Source organism: Cygnus olor, chromosome 5 (assembly GCF_009769625.2).
Source record: "Cygnus olor isolate bCygOlo1 chromosome 5, bCygOlo1.pri.v2, whole genome shotgun sequence".
In the NCBI taxonomy this organism is placed as follows: Eukaryota; Metazoa; Chordata; class Aves; order Anseriformes; family Anatidae; genus Cygnus; species Cygnus olor.
Window position 1 is genome coordinate 12,057,959 of NC_049173.1, and position 26,880 is coordinate 12,084,838.

Consider the following 26,880-nt stretch of genomic DNA (forward strand, 5'->3'; position numbering starts at 1 on the left):
TGTTTTTGTCTGAATATTTTCTTGAACAAAACGTTCTTTATTCCCTTGAAAAGAATGATTTTTTAAAGATGTATCTACATTTAATAACTCAATCTTAAAGAGGATTAAAAATTATATGAAAGTAAGTATTTTTATGCATAAAATGTCTAAGTAGTAACAATATTTTATTTGCATTACCTTTGTTTTCTTCATTACAGTAGGATAAACAAAAAATTTTCACTTTGATTCAATTTGGAATATTTCTTTAATTTTTTTAGTCCAGCAAGTAAAGTGAAAAACTATTTATTCCCACAGGCCTAACAGCAAAGTTTTCACAGGGAAAAAAAGGCTGGAACTTTCTACCAAGTACAAACAAATTCTTGTTCATTTAAATTAGACTAAAATTCAGTAAGTGAGTAAGTTCAAGTTGATACATAGAAGAATAGAACTGAGACTGCCTTCTGACTTTCTCCTGACTTATATATATGTCTTAGGAAGTGTGACTCTCCCTTCACACATATATTCCAGTTCACATGTATCACATATAATAGTGCATATAAATATCAGTTTCCCTATATATCCTATGAGTCTATGAACCTTAGAACCTTACCTGAATCTGTCAGGATCACATCACACAAGAACAAAGGTTTTAATAATATAATGAATTTAATGTTAAATTTTATTACTGAAAGATCTGCCAGAAACTGTTATGCATTCCACGCCATATAAATGTCTGTCAAAAAGACTAGAAGTAGCCACTAGAACATGCTCCCATGCATTAAACTTCATCTTCAAGGACACTATGCAGTCCTGCTTAGTGCTAAGTGCTTATCAACTATGCAATGAGGCTGAAATATTAAAGATATAGTTTTTTTTTTTTTTAACACATAGGAAATAAGGCATACTGTCTTTTATATAAAAGAAGGAGTAAGAATGCTTTTATATTCATCTTCTGAAGCCATTAATTTTTGTCTTAGCCACTGTCAAGAGGGTTCTTAGAACAACTGCTGAAATACCTTATTTCTATCAGTAACTGGCAAATCCAGATTTCTGGGTAAAGCTTATAAAAACATTTCTAAGTGCTAAGGTACCCAAATTTGCAGCATTGTAAATGTCACCTGCAGCGCAGGAGTCCATCTCATATTTGATTTTTCATATGTTTTTTTCACAGGCCAGTCATTTTACTGCAGATGAAGAGCTGCCCTTCCAAGATACTCTGGCAGCTCCACACAGATCTGGCAAGTCCAGGCAGCCATGGACTTGACCTAACAAATCCTATGAGAATTTCCCCTATGCAGGGAAATATCAGCAAGTTGCAGAGCTCCTTTTGTGACTAATGCTCCATCTAACATGATGGCTAAGGGATGGCACTTCTCATGTGCTCAGCCAAGTAGAAATTAAACATTTTTCATGTTGTTTTATATTACATTGACACTCACTGACACCAACTTTCTTCCTTTTCTTAGTCTGTGGGCTTGTGCCTTTTTTTTTTTTTTTTTCACTGTAGCCTTATAGCAGGCAGAAATTACAAAACATAACAGAATAATCTCTTTCCTGTCCAATGATTGGCACTGAGAGGAACTTTTAAGTTCTGGAAGCTCTTAAGGTCTTCTTCATAAAGCAGATGAGTTTCTCAACATTCTACAGGCATTTTTGTAAAATTACCTAGGCAAGAACAATCCTAGCCAAAACCAAGATTTATTAAAAACAGAGAAAATGAAATCCAAAGAAACAATTTCCTGAATAGCACTGAGCTTAACACTTCAGTAAACCAGGCTTTCTGTGATGGCACATGGCAGTGGGGGTTCAGATATATAATTTCAGGTAGTTCCCAAAACAAGGATACCTAATGCATATGTCACACTTTTCACACATTTCATTCTCACCAGAGAATCACATTGTTATATACATTTCTATTAAAATATCAGTATACCAAAATTTTTGCTGTTTATTCCAAGTACTTTTGAAGTTAGACACATAAAGTGAAACACAACATCAGATTTCAGAAGAGCGTATCCCTCAGGATAGCCTTATATGGCAACTTCCATGTAAGTCAAATAGTTAGATTATGTTATGTTCTGTCTGGAGTAAACATACACTTTAAACTTAAGAATTCATTAATATTAACAATGACAACAAAAAAGTGAATTTACTTTGCCACAGAAACCAGGGCAACTGACATAAAATTTGGAAAAAAGTGAGAAGCTTTTATCAGCATGAGAACTTCTGTTTCTTTCCATTTCTATAATTTATCCTAGTAAAAAGGCATTACCTCTCTCTATATAAGTTTTTGCCTTACCTTTGTTCAGAGCAATCCATTTATCTAAGTACCTCAAAGACATCAAAAGTTCAAAATTATCTTCCATACATATTATACATACTTATATATGTATATGCACTCATTATCCTTTCCTACTGCTAGTGCCATGCCTAGATAAAAGAGAAGGAAAGTGCAAAGATTAAATTATCCCTAACCTTGCTAACCAACCCAAAGATTCTATGGAATGGAAACATCCAAATAAAGATCTTGAGTTCAGTATGGGATGGTAAGATCTTCAAGGCTATACCTTGTAGGGTCATTGTTACTGTGCTAAGACAATTCTGTGACATCTTTCTGATTTTTCCTTAACTGAATGATGTCTGCCCACAGCAGGAAAGAGTTCAGTACCCGGTCCTGGCAGATGCACCTGAAAATGGAAATATTTTGAAGGAAGACATGGCATATTGAGTCTCCAATAGGAAGTTAGAGAACAAGCTGCTTCTGGCCCCAACGTTTCTTAGACTATGAGAAAGAGGAAGGAAATCTGTAGAATAGTATACATTTTCATGGTAAATGATGAAAAAAATTATGCAGCTTAAAATATTGCTTTCAAGTATTCCTCAGGTAATCATTGACTCCATATGTTTAAATACACATACTTATTGAATTGTAGATCTCTTGCAGTACATGCTTTCATCAAAATGACTCAACCATAACTATTTTCTCTGGAGTTTAGGCACATGCTGCAGAGTTTCCAGTCCAGTCTTATTCTTAGTCATCTTTCTTATTCTTAGCTCTGAAATTAAGGCCTTATGTTTTAATAAGTGAAGAAGATACAAGATACACTACTTCCACAATCCAAGAAAGTTTTTTTTTAGGTATAGTCACACTAGGCCGAGTCTTTGTTTACAGAACAGTTAAGGTTTCTACTTATTAAAAGAGATCAAATATATACTGAACTCCACTTTATCCATTGCAGAAATCAGCTTCAGAATTTTGTTATGAAGCTGTAAAACAGAGCACCAAGTGGGACTACAGATTCCAAAACTCTGTCAGAGAATCCCTTGGGCACTTCAACAGAGATTAAATCTACAGATTATTCAGGACAAAATAATTTGGCTTGCTTTTTGGCACCAGAAAAAAAAAATACCACCATTTCCAAGACCTCAGTTTCAGTTTGCTCCTGATTTCCCAAACATCTCAAATTCTCACTGCTGGAATTCCTCACTGCTGAATTCCTTCCAGTTTTTGTTGAAGAGCCTTCTTTACAGAAATATCACAAAATTATTTGATGGCAAATATGGGTATTTTCTAAACCCACAGCTTAACTATCTAATCCCTGCATTTAAGCCTTGATCTTCATTTCAGTCATAGATGAAGCTTCCAACTCTGATTTAGGGAAGTTAGGAGATTCAATCCTTTCGCTTAACATAAGGAGTAGGCAGAATAGCAGCAATATTGTACTCTAACCTTCAGAAAAGCAGTCTTAGGGTCTGTAAAAGTATCCCCACAATCTACTTAGAAAAGACGAAGGGGGAAAAAACACCTGAGCATCACCTCTCTCTGTCTAGGAAGTGTAATACAGACTGGCAAAAATAAGCCCAGGCAGTGTCTTAAGAAATGGAGGACATTAGAAGGCAGAAATCTATATGGGCTGCACATGTGTACCTTCAACTTCACATCTTTCATTCACAGAACAGTAAGATTCAGGATCAGGGTGGCCATTTTAGGCTGACCTGCTAAAACATCCCACAAAGCAGACTATCCAGCAGCGCTAGTCCAAGCCATGTTTTCATACAGAACTGCCCCATACAACCAAACATCTGTAATTCCCTGTGGCACCAAGACTGCATAATCTCATGCACATAACACCGCTGCATTGCAATTTCAGAATAATATAAATTCATACTTCAACCAAAATATGTAGTCCTTGTTGCCTGTTCCTGCCACTCCCAAAGGCTTTCTTCTTAGCACACTCCTCCAGCTAGGGCAAGGTTAATTCTACTAACTTTTCCACTGTCATACCAAAATATGCCTCTTTTCAAATGTTTGGTTTGATCATTTTACAGTGAGGCTGGTTTACTGACATCCCTTATGTGATGAGTACCCATGAAGTGGCTTCAACAGTTGCTCCTTTCATTTCTGGATATGGTAGAAAGATTACTATTATTATATACTTATAATACCATCCAAAATGCAACTCTCCGTGCTATAGGACCAGCAATCTTCAGAGTGCTGCCTTTCTTATTGATGGGTATTGGAACATTAACTAAAATCTGGTCCAATAGCCAGAAAACTGTAACTGATGGAGTGACACACACACAAAAGCTTGTTTTGATTTCAGTATATCTCATTTGACAAGTGTTTACCTAGACAGCATGTAGTCAAAATGCACATTGTCATTTTCTGCAACCCCAAGTATTTGATGTGTCAAAATTCCTGTGAAAATAGATAAACAAAATCTGAAATTTCCAGATGGATGACTCTACTGCAGGCAATCTACCCATGATTCTAGTTTAAAAATGCTTTAAATCACTTGTTAAAATACAAAAACCTGACTCAAAATATTAGTGCTTGAATCACAGTATACTTGCTGTAATCATGAAAGAAAACTCTGTTTCTAGTGTCTAGTCAGATTGGCTAGGTACTTTGATTTTTGTGGATCAGGTTTGATATAGTCCTCCACATTGTCTTAGGTGCCCTGTTAGATGGAAAAAGTACAAAATGTTTCCTGAGAAGCCCAACACAGGCAGATAGACCAAAATGACCCAAACTGTCCACAGCAGTCTGATGTATTCAAGCTCTGGCAAAAAGGAAAAAAAGCTGTTGAGTCCATTTTCTGTAGCTTGTCTTCTGAGAACTTTTATACTCTTCTGTAGTACATTAAACAAGCAGCCTGAATGCCCAAAGCTTGATTTTTCAGGAAAAGTTATATGTGTCCTCTAGATGTCCTCTTTGTGATTTTATGTACTTCAAAGTGAAGTATGACAGATGTAGTTCTGTATGTGGTTTGAGAGATGTGGTTTACAGATATTTAAAGTCTCTAGAGTGGATCTTAAAAGTGTAGATACCTAGAAGTGGAAAGTGTAATCAGTTTATGCATTTTCTCCTCTTTCATTCCTATCCAGTTTGGTACAATTGCAGAAATGCACATGTAATGTGAAAGTTCTGTATTGACTCTTGATGAGTTACACATGCTTTGTAACTCCACTCATTACCTACAATGGTTGTGGAGGCTGGAAGGAAGGTCATAGCAAGGTGACAATTCTAAGTTTAACTGATGTCAGAAAGGTGTACAGGCAACCACTGAAATTATGACACTAGCCATGACAATTCTTTAGCTTACATAATTTTGTATATTGCTGATAAAATATTATACAAATAGCTGCTTGCATTTTAGAGGATACTTCAGTTTTTTTTTTTTACAAACTTGAGCCTGAATTTTCTCATGATTACATCAGTTTTACTGGTTTTAGTCCTCATATATGGAGTATAAAGGAAGAATATTCAATGAAGGGATACAGAACTATATTGTACTGGAGTTTTAATCAATATCTCATCTCTTGTCCTGATACAGCAAAAGCTACAACCCCTACAGTCAGGGAAAGCTGAAATATCCCCACGTCCATCTGCCAAAATGAATAGCTGAAATTCCTTTCTTACCCCATACTCCCAAACAATTTCCTGAAAAAAAAAATAAGGCAATTTTAATGCTGAACTCATTGTTCTATCTTGCAGAGCTACAGAAAATATTAGTGGTCATAAAATGATTCATTCATTTTAAATGTCCACTGACTCAGTGACAACTAACAGCAGTACATTCCACAGGTCCACCATACATAACACATAGAAGTCTTCGTTTTTTTTAAACTTTGTAACATTTTGTCACAGCAAAATCCAAAAGAGAACTTTACCTGCAGGCAGAGTTGCATACAGTATTGGACTTGGCTTTGAGATAGAGGAGAAAGAAGCACATATTGTGTAGTTTTCTATTACCTCTTAAACACAGCTTAAACTATATATGTTAAATCAAACACCTGTTTTCATTTCTGTTTCCTAGATGTGACCCTTTTGTTTTATTATATGGTCATGTTTTAAACTGAGTTTAATAGGGAGGAAGGAAGGATTGAGAAGTCTTTTTCATTGTGAAAAGCCAGTGCTAATCAATAGTATTTGGTGCTACTAGATTTGGTTCATATTTTTCCCCCATTTTCCATGTGAATCTTATTACAGTACAGCCCCTCAACCCAATTTATTAAACAATGTCTTACATTGATATAAATCAGTAAAGTTTTATACAGAGTACAACAAACTAAGCACTAAGTAAATGCTAAATTTTACTTAGAATAATTGTTCTCTGTGAGTAGTTCTCTACCTGTTTATGAAAAGCTGCATCTCAGATATGTTTAATGATAATGGGTGGACACTGAATAAGAGATCATCCCTAATTTCTTAATCCTTCAATGAATTAACTTTTGCTCCTCCACTCCTTTCGTTAAGCTGTTTCAAGACTTTATTCAGTGGATTGGAAGGAAGTTTGTTCTTTCTTCTTTCCTAAATTAATTCAGGTGACTTTGTTTGCCTCCCAGCATTATCATTCCAGTTCTTACTTTGAGCTAACATAAGTCAGAGAACAACCACATTTTGTCTGTGCTCTCATTTTTTTTCTCTCCTACCAAAGAAGATTGTCAGTTCCCTACAAGGATGACTGGTCCTTCTTTCTACCTCTTCTGTTCTGAGTTCATCTTTGCACACAAGATAGAGAGGCTGCTGTTTATTGTTACCTTGCATCACCATTTTAATATGACCCTATTTCTGTTGGAAATATTTTGCTTTTTCTGTGGTCTAGTATCACATTACATTTTATCATCATACTGGTGACTCATAGTAATCTTGTGATTAGGTTCTATGCCCAGCTCTTTTGCTTGATCTGTCATTTCTAGCTGACCAGAACTCCCCCCCACCCTTTTTTTTTTTTTTTTTTAATACTGGGACTTATTAGTCACAGTACACTTGGTGAAAAAATATGTTGGCTAGTACATTCAGGAATAAATGGGTCCTACCATATTTGTTAGCATGTTTTTTTTTTTTCCAGTCTGTGTGTGGGAAATTAATGTGTCTATATAATGATACAGCAAAATGTTGATGAGGTCTTCAGCCAGGTTTAAATTTGACCCAAGTGAGGGAATGACCAAATTCAGACCCTAATTCAAATTACTTCTTTCAAATTGATTTTGACCTTAAAATTTCAGTTTTAGCCATGTTATTGAAAATTTTTACTTGCAGAAGTTGTCTTTATTCAACTGTGGCAGTACTCTTAATTTTATTTCTAGCAGTTAGAATGGTATGTATTTCGATACCAATGTTCCAATGATGACAGCCACTCCACCATGTGTTGGTATATCTCTACTGTCTGATTTCATGTCCTTTTCTATTGGTTCCACTTCCTCCGGTTTGTAACCTTGCCACCTTTCACTGGTTTCCTGGTAGCTAAGTTGCCTTTGTTACCTCACCCTCTTTGACTAGATTATGTATAATACTTTCAGTAAGTGAACTGTATCCATGATTACCATAATTATTCCTATATTCTCTGCTTATATGTTTCTCTTTGCTGCTTCTGCTGATTTATAATAATAATAATAATAACAATAACAATAACAATAACAATAATAATAATAATAATAATAATAATTGTTATTATTTTAACTCAGACCTTGTTTAAACTGCTTTTCTTTTTTACTGTGTGATAAAATCAGGTTTGGAGAGTTGGACAAAACTCTTTTCCGAACTTGTTCCTTTAAAGCTCTTCTGAATGCAAGTTTGAGTCTTACAAATTGGTCTCAGGTAGAGGCCATATTAAGTGGCCATTTTCTCTGAATGCTTGCTTGTATATTTATTTGATTATATATTTTTTTTCTTAAGTGTATTTATCAGGTCTGAATCATAGCAATTTATTTTCATTATTTTTATTTATTTTTTAATATTTTTATATTTTGGGGTGGGCAAGAGATAATTTATTTGTAGAAATACTACTACCACTTACCATAAAAGGATATATATAAAAATAAACAACTGATTCCCTCCAGTTCAAGAAACACAGGCTGTGTAGAAATTGTTCAGAGTTAAGAATCTTGATTTGGCAGCAGAGATATTCAGTGTAAATCTCATGCAAGCCACAAAGCCATTTTGACTTCCACTTCTCAGAAAGCTCCTTGTGGATATAGAGTTTATGCTGACAAATCTCCTTCCCATCACCTCGATCCAAAGAAATGTCCCTAAGGAAATGCTTTCAGAGAGATATACAATCTTCAGTTAGCAATCCTGTCATGTTGGATACCTGTCTTTTTGCCAGGAAAGGCCATTTTTGATTCATGTGAGAGCAATATATATTTGTTGTATTTCTGATTTCTTCAGACATTTCTGCTCACTCTAGCTGATTGAACAGCTGACTTATTCTGAACAGAACTAGGCATTTCTTCTTGGTGGAGCAGACATCACTGAACAGCATGAGTGCATTTATTTATGTCTGTATTCTGACTTACTTAACAACATTGCATTTCATTTAAGGGGCTTGGGAAGGTATAGAGGCTCCATCAAAGGATAAGCTGATCTGAAATAAAAGATTAAAGTCACATTTAGTTTCATCCCCTAAACCTAGAGAACTCTTCAGAGACTTCTGCCATCCCATCTATCTGGCATATTTGGATATCAACCCTCAAATTAAGTTATTGCAATAAGGGTTGCTGGCTTCAATAGATGTTACTTCTCTCCCAGTGATAGCAGCGGGGCTTATCAACTCCTAGGATAATTAAGCTATAGAAGATTCTGGGGCTTCTCAATCGCTTTTGTCCCTTTTTCTTTAATGATTGGTATGTTCATACAAAAACTTGCACCAACATATGCAAGCACAACTAATAGCAGTGAACACAGAGACTAGATTTATGTTCAAAGTTCCAGTGCAGAGCCAAGCTGAGAGCCAATATCACTAATGACATTTAGATTTATACACACACACAGATTTTTACTTGTATATTTTGAACTTTGTATCCCCAGAACACTGGGGAACCTGAAATTCCTCTCTGTGGAAAAAAAAAAAAAAAAAAAAAAAGTGGGGACTGGACGTTTTCCATTTTTTTTTCCCCACTTGCCCTTGGACATTTGCATATGGCATTTTGGCAAATATAGGTGTATAATTCATGCTGATCCTTTTGTCTACTTGAAAAGGGTTTCTGCCTTTGGAAAATGTAGCCCTATATATTCTTGGGCACTTTTGACAACACTACATATTTTTTGTTGTTTTTCCCGTAGCCCACTTTGTTGGCCAAAGTGACTCTGTGTTGACATTACGTTGGCCAAAAGAACTCCTGCAGTTTCAATTGGCAGGGTTATTTTCCAGTTCCTTCCCTAGATTACTGGGACATTTAGCTAACTTTATACAGCTTCCTTGTTCCATCCAAAAGATGGGAACATTTTGTTGAGAGAGCAAAGTGTGTCCTCTTTACATACTGTTTATTTTACGTTTAAGGAGTTCTTGAGTCAGGATGTCCTACATCACTTCGTGGTTTTAATAAGGAAGCTGTCGTTTTTATTTATTTATTTATTTTTAACTGAAAATTATTAACTGAGAAGATACAGATATTTCAATCCAAATGTCTTTATACATATTTTGCCATAGCTTACTTTACCACATCAATTGTTCAGAATCTGCAAATGTTACACACTTTACTTGCACATAATGTGATGGAATGAAAAGCTTGTTAGTCATCAGCACTAGTCAATAAAAGAAAACAACTAAAATACTTGAATATAATTAGTGTATTTTACACTTGTGTTTTTCTGTGCATATCTTAACATCTGTTATATGTTCTTCCACTTTTACCTCCTCTTATTTCTTTTCTGTGGTGCTTTTCCTGATGTATCTTGGGAACTTGAAAACAAATAGGTGATCAGGTAAAAAAGCTTTCTTATCTTGTATTGTTTTCTGTGAAAGGGGGAGACTGGCCCCTTTCTGATATGTTCTTTTCATTTATTTTTTAAATCTTTTTTTTTTTCTAGTCATTTTTCTTAAAAACTGATTCCCTCCAACTGAAACACTGAAGGCAAACTTCCATGGCCAGAGAAATCACTTGTCAGAGAGACAAGACCAATTACTTGCTAAAACAAAAACAGGTAAATCCTACCAGGGCAGATCCATTGCCATAATGAGGAATTTTGCCAGGTTATACTTTTGTGTGTGTGTGTGTGTGTGTGTGTATGTGCATGTTTATTTTTCTAATGATACTCTACATCAGAATTTCACAGGATCACAGAATGGCTGAGGTTGTAAGGGATCTCTGAAGATCACTTTGTCCAACCCCCTTACCGAGCAGGATCACCTAGAGCACGTTGTGCAGCATGGCATCCAGGTGGGTTTTGAATATCTCCAGAGGAGATTTCACAAACTGTCTGGGGAACCTGTCCCAGTGCTCTGTCACCCTCACAGTAAAGAAATGCCCTCTCATACTCAGCAGGAACCTCCTGTGCTTCAGTTTGAGCCCGTTACCTCTTGTCCTCTTGCTGGGCACAACTGAAAAGAGACTGGCTCCATCCTCTTGACACTCTCCTCTCAGATATTTATACATATTGATGAGGTCTCCCCTCAGTCTTCTCTTTTCTGGGCTAACCAGACCCAGTTCTCTCATCCTGTCCTACGACAGGTGCTCCAGTCCTCTAATTATCTTTGCAGACCTCCTCTGAGCTCTCTCCAGTAGTTCTATGTCCCTCTTGCACTGGGGAGCCCAGAACTGGACACAATACTCCAGGTGTGGCCTCACCAGGGCTGAGCAAAAGGTGAGGATCACCATCTCCCTTGACCTGCTGGCAACACTCTTCCGAATGCACCCCATTTCATTAAATGCTCAACTCTGCTGTCCTTGCCTTTTTTAGATTACCTCCTAAAATCTCTGCTTTCTTCACATTCTGGTGTCTTAATCTTGTAAAAATTGTCTCAGCATGACATAAATCTCACACATAAACTGTTCCTGTTAATGCTCAAAGAATTAAATGCAACTAAACAAGATGAAGGTGATTATCTAACTACCTGCAGAATAATAAACAAACTGCAGTACTTTGATATAAGAAGATTATTTTACCTTAAAAAAGGTGAGTGTGAAGGTTGACTAAATTCTAAGATTAAAGAAGACCACTCATTCTCATTCATAAACATGTACTTAATCCATGCAATATCAAGCAGTATAATATATCAATATTATTGAGAGTGGGTTCTTTTTAAGGTCAAAATGATGTATCTTTCTTCTCTCCTACTTTTTAATGATTTTCTGGAATTTCAAAAGAACCTATGAGATTTAGCAATAATTTCCCTTTAAAAGGCATTTGGATTTGGGAGTTTACTTCCTCTAAATTCTTTCAAAAATACAAGCTGTTATTAATAAATTATAATCCAATGCTTGTAATGTTACATCAGACTTCAAGTTTTTTAAGTCCAGAAGACCATATGGGTACTGTGTTCTCAATCACTTCTACTAATTTCTAGTTTTTGTTTTGTTTTGTTTTGTTTTGTTTTAGGGGTGAGGGCTCACTGATGCTGGCCATTCATTCTAGAAACTCAAAAAGAGGGAGCAATCATTAATGATTGAACTACTTTATTAAATGACTAAGCACTATGGTGATAATCTGATTTAAGTGTAAGAATTCTTACAAAGAGAGATTTCACTGATTTCATTATATCTAGTTCTTCAGATCTAAAGGATTAGGAAGAACAAACTGCACTGTAAATAAATAAGAAACATATCACCTCATTATAAAATATTTTCCATAAGTAATTAGGAAATCATGATAGTTTGGAGACATTCAAATGCCTTCATAATTAAATCTGTGCTAATATGAAACCCTTAAGAAGCCCTGTTTTAAGCCCCTTGTATCACTTTTCTAAGGGAAACTGCTTTCACCAGGAAGTGGCTAGATTTATTGTGGAGACAAAGCAAAAAATATTTCAAGAATATCTGTTAAATGCTTTTGCAGTTAAAACGTGCTCAACAGCGTTTGAAGAGTAATCCCTCAGGTGTGCGCTTTATGCTTTAGAGAGACGTTCCTTGAAGCAATAACCAATCAATTAAAACAAACAAAGAAACACAATACCTTTCATTAGGTTTCTCAGGTTAGATTTCATGGACAACAGTTGTGAATTCAGTGTCGCATTCTGCATGATATTACTGTGATGGAGGTAATTATTTTGTTGAGACAGGTCCCGCAAATATTTCCTCACTATGATTGTTACCAAATCCTAGATGCCTGCTGCCTTCTAGAATAAACATATGGCAAGAAAGCTGGTGGAAATTTTGTTTTATATTCAGTGTAACAGGGTAACAATGGTAACAGTTGCCACTGTTCAAAGGGAAATGACTGATTCAAAACAAAACCTTAACCTGGCAACCTGTCAGAGTGAGACAAGCAGTGATGCCAGTCAAAACAGCAAAGGCTGTACTGTTCCTCCTCCCTCAGTCTTTCTCCTGCTATGAAAGGCTGTATTATGTTTACAGTGTTTATTTTATCTCTGAGCATTTTGCTGATGCAGTGCTTCAGTGCTTTTTCATAGTCATTTCCTGCTTTTAGGTAAAATGCTTTAAGAAATTGTCTGTTTTGTCTGTTGCTGTTGTGCCTGCATTGCACTTTGATGCCCAAAGTTTTACTGTTTCTTAAAGCTTCAGCTTTGGCTGGAACTGGAGAAGCTGCTCTGAGAGAGGGGTGGGATGTAATTGCATCATGTTGGGAACAGGTTAAAGAAAGAGCTGTGACAGCCCAACAGCTGCAGGGTAAACTCTGGCAAGGCATCTGACATCTGGCAGCATCTGGTGAGGCATCTGACAAACCCTCTCATCCTCTCTAATGTTCTAGGTCAAATGGGGACAGAGAGAGGTTTTGTGTAGGGTGGGACTGCAAGCTGAGCAGCTGAGTTTTTGAGTAAGGTATTTAAAGTCCAGCAGTTTGGCCACACAGATCCAGTAATATGTCAGAACAACTAGTGAGCTACCACCCTGGGGCACCTCAGGTTTGAGACCAAGGAACAAATGGCCAAAACCATACTCTTAACTGTCTAAGAGCAGAACAACAACATGAAAATCAATCTTATCAACAGATCTTCTGTAGAATGTGAGCCATCCCATGATGACATTATTTAGACTGGACTGGTAGACTGGATAATACCTTTACACCTTCTGACTAGATCCTGGACTGGAGGAGACATCTGCTGTCACCTAAAGAGCATCCTGCACTGCAGTCTACTCATTATAGAACACTCAAGCAGTGACTATAGCCCAGAATAGGAGATTAAAGAGGTGAGCATTGGACAGGTTGTCAAGCATTGTCTCTTAAAAAATAAGGCTTTCCACATTTGTAAGAGCACAAATCAAACTGATTAACCAAAGAGAAACATAGATAATACATGTGTTCATTGAAGCCAATACTTCCCAAATAACCTTCTCAAGTCCGGAAGAATCATAGCCAAACAGTGTATAAATCCAAAGGCCTGCCCTTCCCCCCCCACCTCCCATACCTTGGTGAGTGACTTTGGCAGAGCATGAAGCAGAGAAACATAGACATTTCCTCTGTCAAAATATTATTCTGCCCCCACGTATGTAGACAGTCTTTTCAAAATGTATTTGATTTTTATCTGCAAAACAACAAGAAAATTTCCTCACAAGAGGAAACTTTAAAATCAACTACTAAGAAAAACAGCTCATTTTAACCAGACTATTTACAAATCCAAATGGATCTGCTTGGCCAGAATACCAAGATGGAGGCTAATAAATATTTCTAATGCAGCTGCAGGGTTACAGATTTAATATGCTTATGCCTCATTTGGTGAATGTTGGTGTGTCTTTTGCTGCTACTGGTATCTTCCTGTCCGATACATTTGCCTACCATGGTCAGACCATAAACCTGATTGGTCTGTAAAAGGGAAAGATAAGAGGATGACTGCCAGATGTCACCATAGTTGTAGCTGAGAGGAAAAGATATTTTGAAACCTAACAGGGTACTTCCCTGATGTAGAAGCACTCTCTGTCATGATACTTTGTTAAGATGGAGGAGATCAGCCACTGGTACAAGGATATCACCCAAGGTTGTCCACAGACTTCTCTTTTTAAAGGCATTCCCCACTTTTCATTTTATAGACAAAGGACAAGGTCTGGTACCAACCAAGAAAATATTTGAGCCATTCAAGCTGTACTGATTTTATCCAGTAAAGGTACTGGCCACAAGTACTTGAAGGTTGTAAATTCAGACTGTGAGTGAAAGAAGCTATTTGATGGAGAGCCAGTGTCTCCATCTTCCTATCCCCATTGTATTCATTTTAGTTACCTCATTTTCAGCTGAAAAAGTTTTGCTTCATGACACAACAATGGTGTGGTTACTTCTCCTACCAGCCTTCCTGAACCTACCTTAAGGGTACTTGTTGGAGCTGCCTTTCTCCCTCTGTAGGCTTTATTGTAACAGCTAAGAAGGTTTTTCCTAACAACTAATCTAAGTCTTCTGTCACACATGAAGCTGATTATTTCTTGCCATCCTTTGATGGAAACAGGATAAGTGATGACTTCAAAATTTGTAAAGTAAACATTGGTTGATGTTTATCATCCTGTCTTCAATCTTCTGTTTTTCCTGATAGATCATATTTTATAAATTTCCCATTGTTCTTTGTTCTCCTCAGGACTCTTTCCAGTTTACCACATCTTTTTAAAGCTGAGAGACAAAAATAGACGTAGCTAAGGTTTTACCAGTCATTAGTAGAGTGGAATAATTTCTTTCCATGTTTTATGTAGAGCTTTCTTTTTAATAAACACAGAATTATATTCTGTTTTGAAACCTTCATCAGCAGTTGACTCATATTCAGTGCAGAATCCAACATACCCAGTCCTTTTTTTTCCAGCCTTCCCTGTTTGACATTGTATATTTGAGTTTCTCTTCCAATACAGAACTTTGTACTTTATAAAATTTAATTTAGATGATTTTGTCTGTCTCCCTCCCCAGTTTATCACCCTTACGCTAAATCTTCTCTTGCAAATTGCTTGCACTCTATTCTACTTCTGTGCTCTGCCCAGGTTTTAGGAGTGTTTCCCGTTCCACAGAGCTATTAATGGCTTTAACTGTGCTGAGATCTTTTCAAGCATATTCTTCCAGTTTTAAAATGAGCCATTGTGAGTCACTTTTTTCATGCAGTTGTACACTGATCTTATAACAACAATATCTAGATTATATTCCACCAGTTGTCTTAGTGAATGAATTGTTTTTGATAGGATATTTGTAATTTTTGTAAGTTTATCCTTGTTTATTTATTTATTTATTTCCCCTTAAGTACAAGTATCTAAAATATTTTAAAATTCTTTTCATTTTACTCGTCCAGTTTCCAAGCATCTTCAGCTTCCTGGATAAAATTCTTCAATTGGTGGTTAATCCAGTTCAACACGTTTCCTTATGTGGTGAATAAGCCATTTCAGACTCCTGGTTGGTGTTTTTTCTTTACTCGCTGACAAGCTGAAGGAACACTTTGTACAAAATGAAGTGTGTTGCTTCTAATAGTACATGCCTGTCTGTCACAGTATCTTGCTTATTCAATTAGGGGTATATAATTTTGGCTGGTTTACAATATTTTTTAATTGCATTTCCTTCATCTGATGTTTTTCATTGTTTACTTTATTTTCAAGCCTAGCACTTGAACTACTTATTTTTAAAATGGCCACTGCAGAATAAAACATTTCAACTTACATGTTTAAGAGAATAGCCTTTGTATTTATTTTCCTGATATATGCTGGCTTGAAATATTTCAGTATGTATGTATATATATATGGATGGATTTATTTTTATATCTACTTAATTTTAGTCACAGCAGATAAGATGGAGCTGATATTGTATTTCTTCCTTTGCAACAGCAAACTTTCAGATTTTAGAAAGTTCCACGAAAAAAGCGTGGTATTAAGATATGCTTAAGACAGAAGGATCTACTTATTACTAATTTCTGCAAGTCTTACTTTTCCTAGTTCCATTTAAGCTATGGGATAAACAGCTGTTGACTTCAGTAGTGCTAGAATATTTTACATTTTTGTACCTAAGTCTAGTAATTTATTTTTATTTTTTAATTTTTATTTTTGTGGGACTTCTGTAGAACAAAGCATTATTATGTAGAATTTTGAATAACAGGATAGGGCCATTAATATAAATAAAACCATGCACAGATGCTCTAATACAGAGTATTTTTTTCAGCTCCTAATTTTAATGAAGCTTTTCTGATACATAGAAAAATATTTCTATGGTGGCTGCATTAATAACTCACTGCAAATGCACTTGGACAAGAGAGAGTACTGTCTACTGGGTATTTTTGTCCTATATCATGTCTTTCTCAAATAAGAAGATTTAATCAGAAAAACCTTCATACTGTAGTGAAACCAAAACCACTGACTGATATGTTTTCTACTTTTTGTTAAACTACGGCTTTCAAGAAATGTATTTATGATGTAATATGTGAGTTGTCCAGTCAATTGAAATCAACCTGCTTAACAAACATTAAAAATCATGAATCAAGTTAGTCTCAATACAAATATGAGGGTGTTTCTCTTAATAATATATTATTGTTTCATTTTTCTTGCTGTCTAGTTTCTAATTCTTTAAAACACTTTCTTCATATTACTAAGACTGTTTCACAGCTGCAAATGCTAGATATTTAATTATTCTTTTATTTGAAATTAATTTTCTGTAGTTTAATAATCACAGGACTCTAAGAGATAGAGGTTGAAGGAAAACATGAATTGTTGTGTGAATCATTCCATAGCCATAACAGTTTCTTTAATTATTATCTTATTGTCAAGTATCCTTGTAGGGAATTTTTGCATTTTCTGAAATTAATATGTTTTGCCTTTGTGCTTTACTTTTGTGCTTGCAAATCAGACTTCGTTTGATTTTGAACAGTTTTTGTATTTCCTGAATATAAAAAGGTCTAGGCAAAATAATATGAACCACAGTTGTGAGTTGTCAGGCACTAAATAAGAGCCCTCTCCCGTTTAAAATATCATTTTAATGATGTCTTATGGTTTGAAAAATTATTCTTTTTCCATACTCAATATTTATTGAATTGAGCTGTTTTCCAACAAAACAGTGTTATATCAGCTGTTACAGGTAATCTGTACTAATGAATCTGATTCACTAGATATCCTTGAATAAGACAAAGGAGTTGAAAGAGCCAATATTTCAAGATTCTTTTTGTCCTAGTTTTTAAAGTAAATCAGTCTCAGGGTGTAATCAAAATTAGAGATTCCTACATTCTTGCAAAATCTCATATCGGTTTTCAAAAATGTTGTGCCTACAGTATTAATACTCTGCAATAAATATATCCTTCTTCAATAATTTATAATACTCTTTTCTGTCCAGAACAGGCTATTATTTCAATAATGGTGTATCGCTTGTTTTATTAAGCTGCCTTAATTGTTTTTAATTTAAGATGTATTGTTAGGTTAAGTGTTTTTTTTTTCCAGACTGCATTTATTTTCTTTGATATCTGACATTGTCCTAATGATAACCTCAAAGTCCTGTGTTTGACTAATTGATCGTGCTGAAACTGGAAGCTAAGATCAGAAGAGGTTTTCTTCCTAAGCCATAATTCTAGTAATTTAGTCTCTGTATGTGATACGTATTGGCAGAACAGAATGAGTAATTTTGCAATGAATAATTTATCTGATAAATGTAGATTCTCACTTCAATATGTTATATGAACAAAGCAGTTACTTTGAATTATTCATTATTCTGATTTAACCAATTTTTGTAATCAGAAAATTACTCTAAATTTGATTGATATCGATAATTTCCCTGGGAACACTGACTCAGTAAGATCTGAAACTGAAGTGGTGATGTTTAACTAATTAGTAAATTTCTGGTAGACAGTAAACAGTTTCTGCTACCAAATTGGATAAATTTTTGAGCACCTGGTACTGTTGTTCATCATGTAGTTTTAAAATATTGTTCCTATGAATATTTGTGCATCGATTCAAAAGCTCACTTATTTGTACCGTATGATCGGTTGAGCATTCATGGAAAGCACATATAAATAATAACTGAGCAGTCAAAGTGAATTTGTTTAAAAGTACCTGTGAAGAGAAAATCAAGTTTACATTATTTGGCTGATCTTATAAATTGTGTGATATATGGCTTAATCCTATTCCGATTCATATTTACTCACCTCACTGGATGAAGGCTTTGTACCAAGTACAGAGCTGTTTGGGCATATGGAAAATTCTGACACAGCTTTCTGTTCTCCAAGCAGATGCAATGCTGGTTGAACCTTGGCCTTGGCTCTTCTCCTCCTGCAGCTTTGTGTTGCATCATTGGAAAATTGGCTGTCTGAGAGTTATCCCAGGTGAGGTAGCCCTGTAGCATGTTCATGCTTTTCCTTCCATGGTATGTAGCTCAAGATGGTCAATCAAAAATCTTGCTGTACTCAGAAATGAACAGCAATTTATTGTGACTGCTAGGAATTTTCTCCCATGATTATAGATAGGAATGACACCTGTGGTTCTGTCTTTTGCCTGTACCAGAAGAAGGTGTGAAGGTTTCAGGTCATGACAACATTTGCATGACCTTCAAGGAAGAAAAAAGGGGTGTGAATTCCAGGCCCCAGGAATTTGTTTGCAGTAATTAGATTGCTGAGAGGGATTTTTACTCCTCTGGTGTTAGCTTTCCTAAGTGAACACTGTATATAGCAGATGAAAACAAATGTTCTAAAAATAGGAATTGCTATCTGGAAAAGTTATAAGTGCAATTCAGTCTTTAGCTTTTCAGACATAGGTCAAATAAGAAGCTCTTCAGAACTTAGTGAATAGAAAAGAGTAAGTGCAAGATCGCTAAAATGTTATGCTGGAAATAATATTCATGAGGAAAAAAGAATAGATTTCCATCCAATCATATAATTTTCATACTTCACCTTCTGTTAGTATTAATGGGAACATTAGGACTGCTTCCAAGAAAAAGGTAAACCTTGGGGTCATTGAAGGTTTATTTAGGGTGAGACAGACATACTAAAGCCCAGTGAAAATTTTAACAGTAATAAGGGAAAAAAGTCAAACTCAGTTTTTGGTGACTATTTTAAGAATTTCACCTGAGGTCTTCAGACCTCACCGCCCCTCTCATTATTGTTAGTATCTGATGAAAATGTGTTTTCAATCTCCGGCATTCCAAGATTGAAAGTAAATAATTCTGTCCTTGAACCATAGTGCAGATTAATTACTAGCTGGAAATTGTTCCTCTTGAACAGAGAAAATGAAAGTTTTTAACAAAGAGAATATTCATTAATCTTGTGAGATGTTTTCTTTGGAAGACTTCTGAGGGGAAAAGCACTAACAAGCTTTAGATATAAGGCCAAATTTTCTGTATACTTGTATATTGCATGTGTCCCAAACAAGATGTTATAATAGCTGTGTGTCCTTGTAATGTCGAATGAGATCTTTGGCTACAATGAAGACAGAATATTTGCTTTGAGAAGTTAAAGCACTAAATAAGTATTTTTGGACTGACCCAAACAGTTTTGTTTTAACAAGACACTTAAAAAACAGATACTAGCAGTTTGAAGAAAATGATTTAAAGAAAGACAATGGAAATATGCAATAAAGTAGACAGACATACATCTCTTTAAGGGTTGTATAATTAAAATATACGTTCTTTATCAGGAAGTTTAATCCATATAGGAGGCAGATGGGTTAAAATAGATGTGTATATGGGTACCTTTATTACAATTTCTTAGATTTTGTACTCAGTGTAATTTAGTTGTGTTACTTCAGCATTAGGTGTGGTGGGAATGATTGCAGCACTGGCTTACTTGGAGCACGAGGTGTGCTGCTCCAGCTTACCAGCTTGGATGGTATACTCTGGGTCATCTATTTGACATGACCTGCTTCTTGGGCAGTCAACTCTTGCCACTACCTGTAGCCACACATCACTTCCATACCCAAGGAGCCCCAGGCTGGTTTGTCATGCCTCTGCTCAGAGGCTAAGCATGTGGGTGATTCTGTCCAAGGGACTAAGGAAACGTCTTTTCCGTTCCTCACTTTGTTTCATGACTTCCATGTATAGCACAAGCTTGCTTGTGAGAGATTGTCTGTACAATAATTTTGGGATAGATAGCCTTCAAAACTTTAGCTTGCTTTATCCTTTAAATTAAAATATGGTACTGTGGTCTATGTATTACATGTGTTCTCCTTTGATCCATAGAGTATGTGTTTCTGTCATAGGTTGTAGGTGGCAAGCTTGGTTCTTTAGTTACAGAGCAATGTCTTAGGGGATCTTGGAGCAGTTTCTCTTATCAGCAAAAATTGTGAATATCCCACAAATACCGATGAACTGTGGAGAAGTAGGCTAAAGATCTTAATTTTTCATGTATTCACTTACCAGTAGAATAAAATTAGATAATGTTTCTCTGTAATTGTGAAAACCACTTTTGACTTAAATTTAAAGGAAAGAAACTCCTTCTGACAAAGAAAGTCAGGAACTTCAAAAGTCTTCCTTTCTTGAATAACTCTAAGCTTGGTACTTTGGATCAGACAAATAGTAGAATATTGTAGGTTGGGGAAATGAAGATTAGAAACAAATTCTCCAGGGCTGCTAAGGACTATAGATCCTAAAGGCTAAAACTATGAGAAAGAAAACATCACACTAGGGAAGAGTAAAGAAGAAAAGGCTAAATAATAAAGTAAGACTTGATGAATGATTTCTGTCCTGTTTTATGGCCACTAGGATAGGGACTATGCTTGGCACTCCTTAGACATCTGCATTTCCCATAGGTATATTTTGTGTGTGGCTGCACGCCCCATGCAATAGGTGCTTGGTCATTATGACCAGACTTAACAGCAGAATTCAGGGTCACAGGTGAATCAAGAACAGTGTGAGGGTGTAAATGTTTGTGGAGACTTCCATCAAATAGTCATAATAACCAAATCCACATTCTTAACATTAACTCCCAGGTAACACTTCAGTTAATGGAAGCATATGCTTGAAATGAATTTCTTGCTGCCATCTTGTGTCTAAAGGCAAAATGACAAGGAAATTTCTAGAGTTCCAAGTACCGATTTTACATTCAACATCAGGATATTCCTCATATTCCTCTTAATATCCCAAGTGTAGACAAAGACCAGTCCTAATAGAAATGTTTTTAAGGTTTACCCTTAAGAAGCATGGATAAGTGTAATTAAGCTTGTGCAAGATATTTTTGTGAATTTTCAGAGAAACACGCAGTACAGTGACATTTAAGCTGTTAAAAGTTGCTTTCCCCATGCCTATTCCCAGTAGAATCATTTTATGAGGTACGAGAAGAAATGCTTAATAATCCTTACTTCCATGGTAGACAGGGCGGAACCTGGATTTGCAATACTGGTCACCCTATTAATTTTCTCCATGAACCCAGCCATTGTACACCTTCTAACAGTGTTGTACCATGCTCTAGAAAGACTGAAAAGGACTGTTACCCCATTGTATAGAATTTAATAAGAAAAAAGATGTAGCCTGAAATATGGTACTTTACAGGGTGATCTGAGACAGAGATGACATAATCTGTTACATGAATTTTTAGATTAATTTCCCTCATTGTACTCTTCTTCATTCCACCTGTTTTTGCTCATGAGCCTTTGCTTTCCTGTGCTCCTGTTTTTATATCTAGCAAGTACCAAACAATCTTTAACTCTTGCTCTTCTCAGCAGAACTATAACCTTTGGCTGATGAAGGAGGCTGTTACTACGGGCTTCTTTGCAAGAAAGTGTTGTAATTTCCATTTGCCTTCTGAAGGCCAGCTGTCTTAAGACAAACAGGAGTTCAATGCAATTGTAACACTTCTTGTGGCAGGAGGTGTTTGCAGTAGGCTAGCTCTGACTTTTTGTTAAATGCTTACTGATGACTGTGATTATGAGGAACCCACCCCATACATCCTTGCACTTAACAGATGTTTATTGGAAACATCTGAAGAGACTCTGACACCCATATTTACAGTGTAATGAATGAAGACAGTGGTAGTAGGAAAATATTGAAGAAAGACAATGCAAAATCACTCAAAAAGTGAGTAGATATTAAGAGATTTGCAAAGCAGGGAGAAAGGATGATTTTGCACTGAGAACAAGCATCCACTGTGTTCTCTGTTCCATGCTAACCTCCACAGCTAGATCATCTAGTTCTTTAACAAATGTTTGACTTTCTTTCCAAGCTGTACCAGACCCATCATGAGTTTTCTTGCCAGTGAAGTATAGCCATGTCTTTTTGGGTCATTTTTTGAAGAGCCACACTTACCATGCTGATTGAAAACCCAAATCTTTTTAGTTCTTATCTACTGGAGCCAGTGCTCTGTGAGAAATTGGTACACATCTTCCTCTTCCCTGTCAAACAAGTAAACGTCTTGGGGGTCTCTTGGCTTGAAAAAAATGTTCTGTAATGTCAGTCAATGGAACTTAAAATGTTTGGCTTAATTCAGTGATGTCTTAGGTCTGTTGACTTTAATGAAATTATGTCTGCATAGATGAGGGTTTGAATTATATAAGTGCAGAAAGCATCTCTTCATTCTGTAGGCTTTGGAAATGTTGTTGGCTTAAATCACTGGAACAAACTACCCAGGAGAGAAGTGAATTCTCTCTCTCTTGACATTTGTAAATAAGACTAAATGCCTTTATGGAAGATATATTTTATTCAAACAGAAATGATATGGCTCAGTGCAAAACTACCTGGATGAAACTCTGTGGCTTGTATTATACAGTCAGATGTCTTTTTGGACTTCAAAATCTAGGGGTCTTCGAAGTTTTCTGTCTTCTTTAATGCAGTTTCCTGTTGGTTATATTCATTGCTTCTTAACTAAGACTGTAGACTTTTGGGGAGCCAAAAGCCTTTCTGTAAATTTGCCTGCAAAAGGACTGTAGAGAATCTAGTAAGTGGTTGAGGGGTACCTTCCTGCTGACAGTAATGCTGAATAGCTGTTGACATATTAAAGCACTAAAATCAGAAAATCATTCTCAAAAGAGTGTTGAAAACTTTGTAATATGCTTAAGACATATTTACTTGTCTTAAGTTATGGACCATCATTTGGGTTTTGTGTTGACATAGCTTGAGGTGACTTTCAGGTTCTACTTCTTAAAAGGTATTATTTGAACTTTTTTATTTTTTATTTTTTTCCCAGTTTGAGTCACACATTTCAGTATCAGATAATATTTGCTTCTGTATTTAGAACTTATCCTCACAACACTGAACTCTGCACATTCACATATTTTTTTGAGATGAAAGCCTAGCTGCTGGCACAGAAGAAAACAGTCTCCTCAAAGAAATGTCTGGACTTAACATCCATCCTTAAACTGGATCAGTTTAGCATTGGCAAGAGTCCATTTGCAATCAATCTGCTAACAGAAGAGTGATAGAGTGGCTACTTTCCTTGAGTTAAATAACTGAAAGCAAGCCTTGAGGTCACCCTTTGGTGCATGGTTATCACATCTGTAAATAGAATTGACCAAATTTCTACAAGGAGTTTTTCAATAATATACGGTTGGCTGTGCAGATCTAAATACAGTCTGAAGGGAAGGGAAGGAAAGGAGGGGCTTTAAATTTCAGCTGACCTTTAGGAAAGAGGTTATATCACATTGAATAACGATAATTTAAATGCTCCAGAAATGCACTAGCTATGAATGCACTTTCTGTTGAAAGATCGAAATTGAGTACAAATAGAGACAGCTAGATGCCACAGAGTATGTATTTTCACCAACATAATTTCAGAATGGTGAGGTAAAAGCTTTGCTGATGTAACGCTTAGAAGTGCTCTCTTTCATGAGAGAGAGCAAAACCCTAAATGTTTGTGCTGAACTACGGGAGCTGTTATTACTAGATGTTAATGTATCTCAGAAAAAAACAGTGACCTAGAAGGAACTGGAATATGCTAAACAACAGTTTTAAAACCAGTACTTAATAAAAGCTGTTTCCATAGGAACTCAGATCCATGAGAACTGACAAGGTTTTTTAGGGACATTATGACTGGCGTATAATAACAATAATAATAGTTCTTGTGTTACATACATAGCTTATCCATGCTATGTGTGTTTTGATTTCCTGATTTTATTTTTCAGAATAAAACATGGACTGTATTTTTTTTTTATTTCAGACGTGCTTCTTTTTACCTACCCCTTAAGTTTCTGTGAATTCATTCTTATTATTTACTGCAGGAAATTTACTTAAAAACAAGTATGGACTGAAAAGTTTGTGTTTTGCTTGTACCACCAAGTATTCTTGTTGTGGATTCCAGCTTGAATCCATGCCAGGCAAGTAGAGGAAGCTCCTTAGAGCTGGTGAGAAAATGTCATATCTGCTGATAAGAAATTGGATGGAACTCTATTCTCCCTCTAGTACATTTTCTAATCACCTGTTACTGATCAGAGCCAGGGCCACTTGACATCATCTCACGATATGGTTCCTACTCATTATGGATTGCTCCTGACTACGTTATACTCAATAAGCTGGCAATCACTTTCCCTTCTGCCAGCATCTGCATGATATCACAATTTGAAGCCCTCTTAGCAATCTAACTTCTTATAGTCCCTGTACAAGAGGGACCTCATTCTCTTTCTTCTGTATTTCCATTCACTTGGATTCATTTCATTTGTTTCATTATTTCTCTACTCATTCTTGGATAAGACATAGTATCCTGTAATTTGTAATGGAGCTGATTCCTTTGACAGGTTTGAGGCAGACCCGAATGACAAAACTCTTACAGGGTGACCAGCCTACTAGGAGATGGACTGATCCACCTTTAGTATTGAAAATTGCTCTGGAATTCAGCTACTGAGATTTTGTGGTCCAGCCAAGCATATGGCAAGAATAAGTGTCCCCATCTTGCCTCCCTGCACCTTCTCCTCTCTTTACTCCCTAACCTGTGTAGATGGCTCTATCTGGGGTGTGTATGTGTGTTAGTGTCACATTCACTGATTAGCAGGTGGTGTGTTTTTCCTCAGTAATATATTTAAGGAGTGCATGGGGATCATTTGTATTTCTGCTCTTCCACAGTAATACAGAAAGTACTATGTTATTCTTGAGATAATGGAGCTGTATTTGCTAACGCAACTTGCAAAACAGTTCTTTAACAGAAATGATTCTCAAAAATATGTCCAAAGTCCTTGTCTCCTAATGGTGTAGATTTCCTCAGAGACCTCCCCTAAAAGAGAAATCCTTTGGTTTGTCAGTGAGACAGACCTATTAAATAATAAAACCCACTGGAAATAAACAATGTATTTTATTGATATTTCTACACGTTGAACTGTAGGGGGAGGTAAGGTCAGATGTTGAATATACAAGGCAACAATTGACAAAATAATGTACAGCATTTGTTTGTTGTCCACCCAAGGATTTGCAGTGCTGTTAAAATGGTAAAGTACATAGCAAATATTTGATGTGCCAAACCACAGAAGACGGTTGATGATGGTTATGGACTGGAAGAGACTCGGTAAGTAGTCCCTGTAGTGTATTTATTATACTGTACATTTTGCACATGCTATTTATTATACTGCTAGCAATATGTTTGTAGTTTTTTTTTTTTTTTTTTTTTTTCCCATAATACATTATCATGAACAAAGACCCAGAAGGAGAGTTTTACTTATTGTGAAATAAGAGTTATGCTTCTTGCAGTCCCCTTCCTTGCATAAAAATCAAGTTAAAGTTTTGAGGAAGGAACAATTCAGGAGTGTTTTATTTCCATATAGAAAATTGTTCTGGAAATAAAGTTAGATGTAAGAACAGTTAAAAAAAAAAAAAAACAAACACAAAAAGACAACAACAAAAATATACACACACAGAAACAAACAAAGCCAACAATGAGACCCTAAAAGCAAAGAGAATTGAGCTAATTGGGAAGACAGAGAAAGCTGACGTTTTGAACTTCTCCTATTCTCCATTCATTTGCTTCCTTATTTTTCTATTAACTTTCCCACCAACACCATTCATCTTTTTTGTTTTGTTTTGCTTTTTCTCCTCCTGACATGTCTGCAGTTCAGTCCTTTGCTCTGACAAAAACATGCTGTTGCAGCTAGCCAACTCACTTGCCACGAGCAATGCAGCTGTGCCAAGTCAGAGCTCAGCATATGCCGGACACCTCTGGATGTGGGAATGTGACTTCCATGTGGATGTCTAAGCTAGATGCAACATCTCTGTGGTGTGAGAACATCTGAGAAAGAGGCTTCCTGGGGGTCTGCCAGTGTGTTTTGCTGTCCAGCTCCGTCAGGTTCTCAGGACAGGAGGTGACTTAGCATTTATTTTCTGGGAAATCATGAATTCTATATATGTTTTTCTCCTGTAACCTAGCCTGGATGATTCCTTAAGTTCTATTCTGTTTTCACTTGCACTGCTAGACCTCGGCAATTTAGCTGATTTCAGTTGTAGGAGAGTGTAATGTGTTTTTAATGTTACACTTAAAAACGATTAAAAAAACCAAAACAAAACAGAAAAAAGGAAGAAAATGCCCAATTTGAATTACTGTGGAGATATCTATGGTCTAAATGTGGACCACTTTTCAGAACAGAAATTGCCTGCAAGACAGACTTCTGTCCTTCAAATACTTGGCTGATACTTTAAGCTTGTGAATGTCCTGCTTGAAGGTGGGACTC

General features: G+C 36.1%; 1 long non-coding RNA gene across 23 annotated transcripts in view; it reads left to right on the plus strand.

Moving 5' to 3' along the window:
* Positions 1-26,880, plus strand: part of LOC121070778 — a 235,516-nt gene that overhangs the window by 115,123 nt on the left and 93,513 nt on the right. For 13 of the 23 annotated variants that reach the window (XR_005820215.1, XR_005820206.1, XR_005820214.1 and 10 more), the window contains 2 exons: positions 10,295-10,408; positions 18,543-18,635. The exons of 3 other annotated variants lie outside the window; for them this stretch is intronic. This is a non-coding gene — a long non-coding RNA (uncharacterized LOC121070778). Of the gene's footprint in view, positions 1-10,294; positions 10,409-18,539; positions 18,636-26,880 lie in introns of all 23 variants that reach the window. 7 more of the 23 variants (XR_005820207.1, XR_005820208.1, XR_005820220.1 and 4 more) reach the window with 2 other exon arrangements.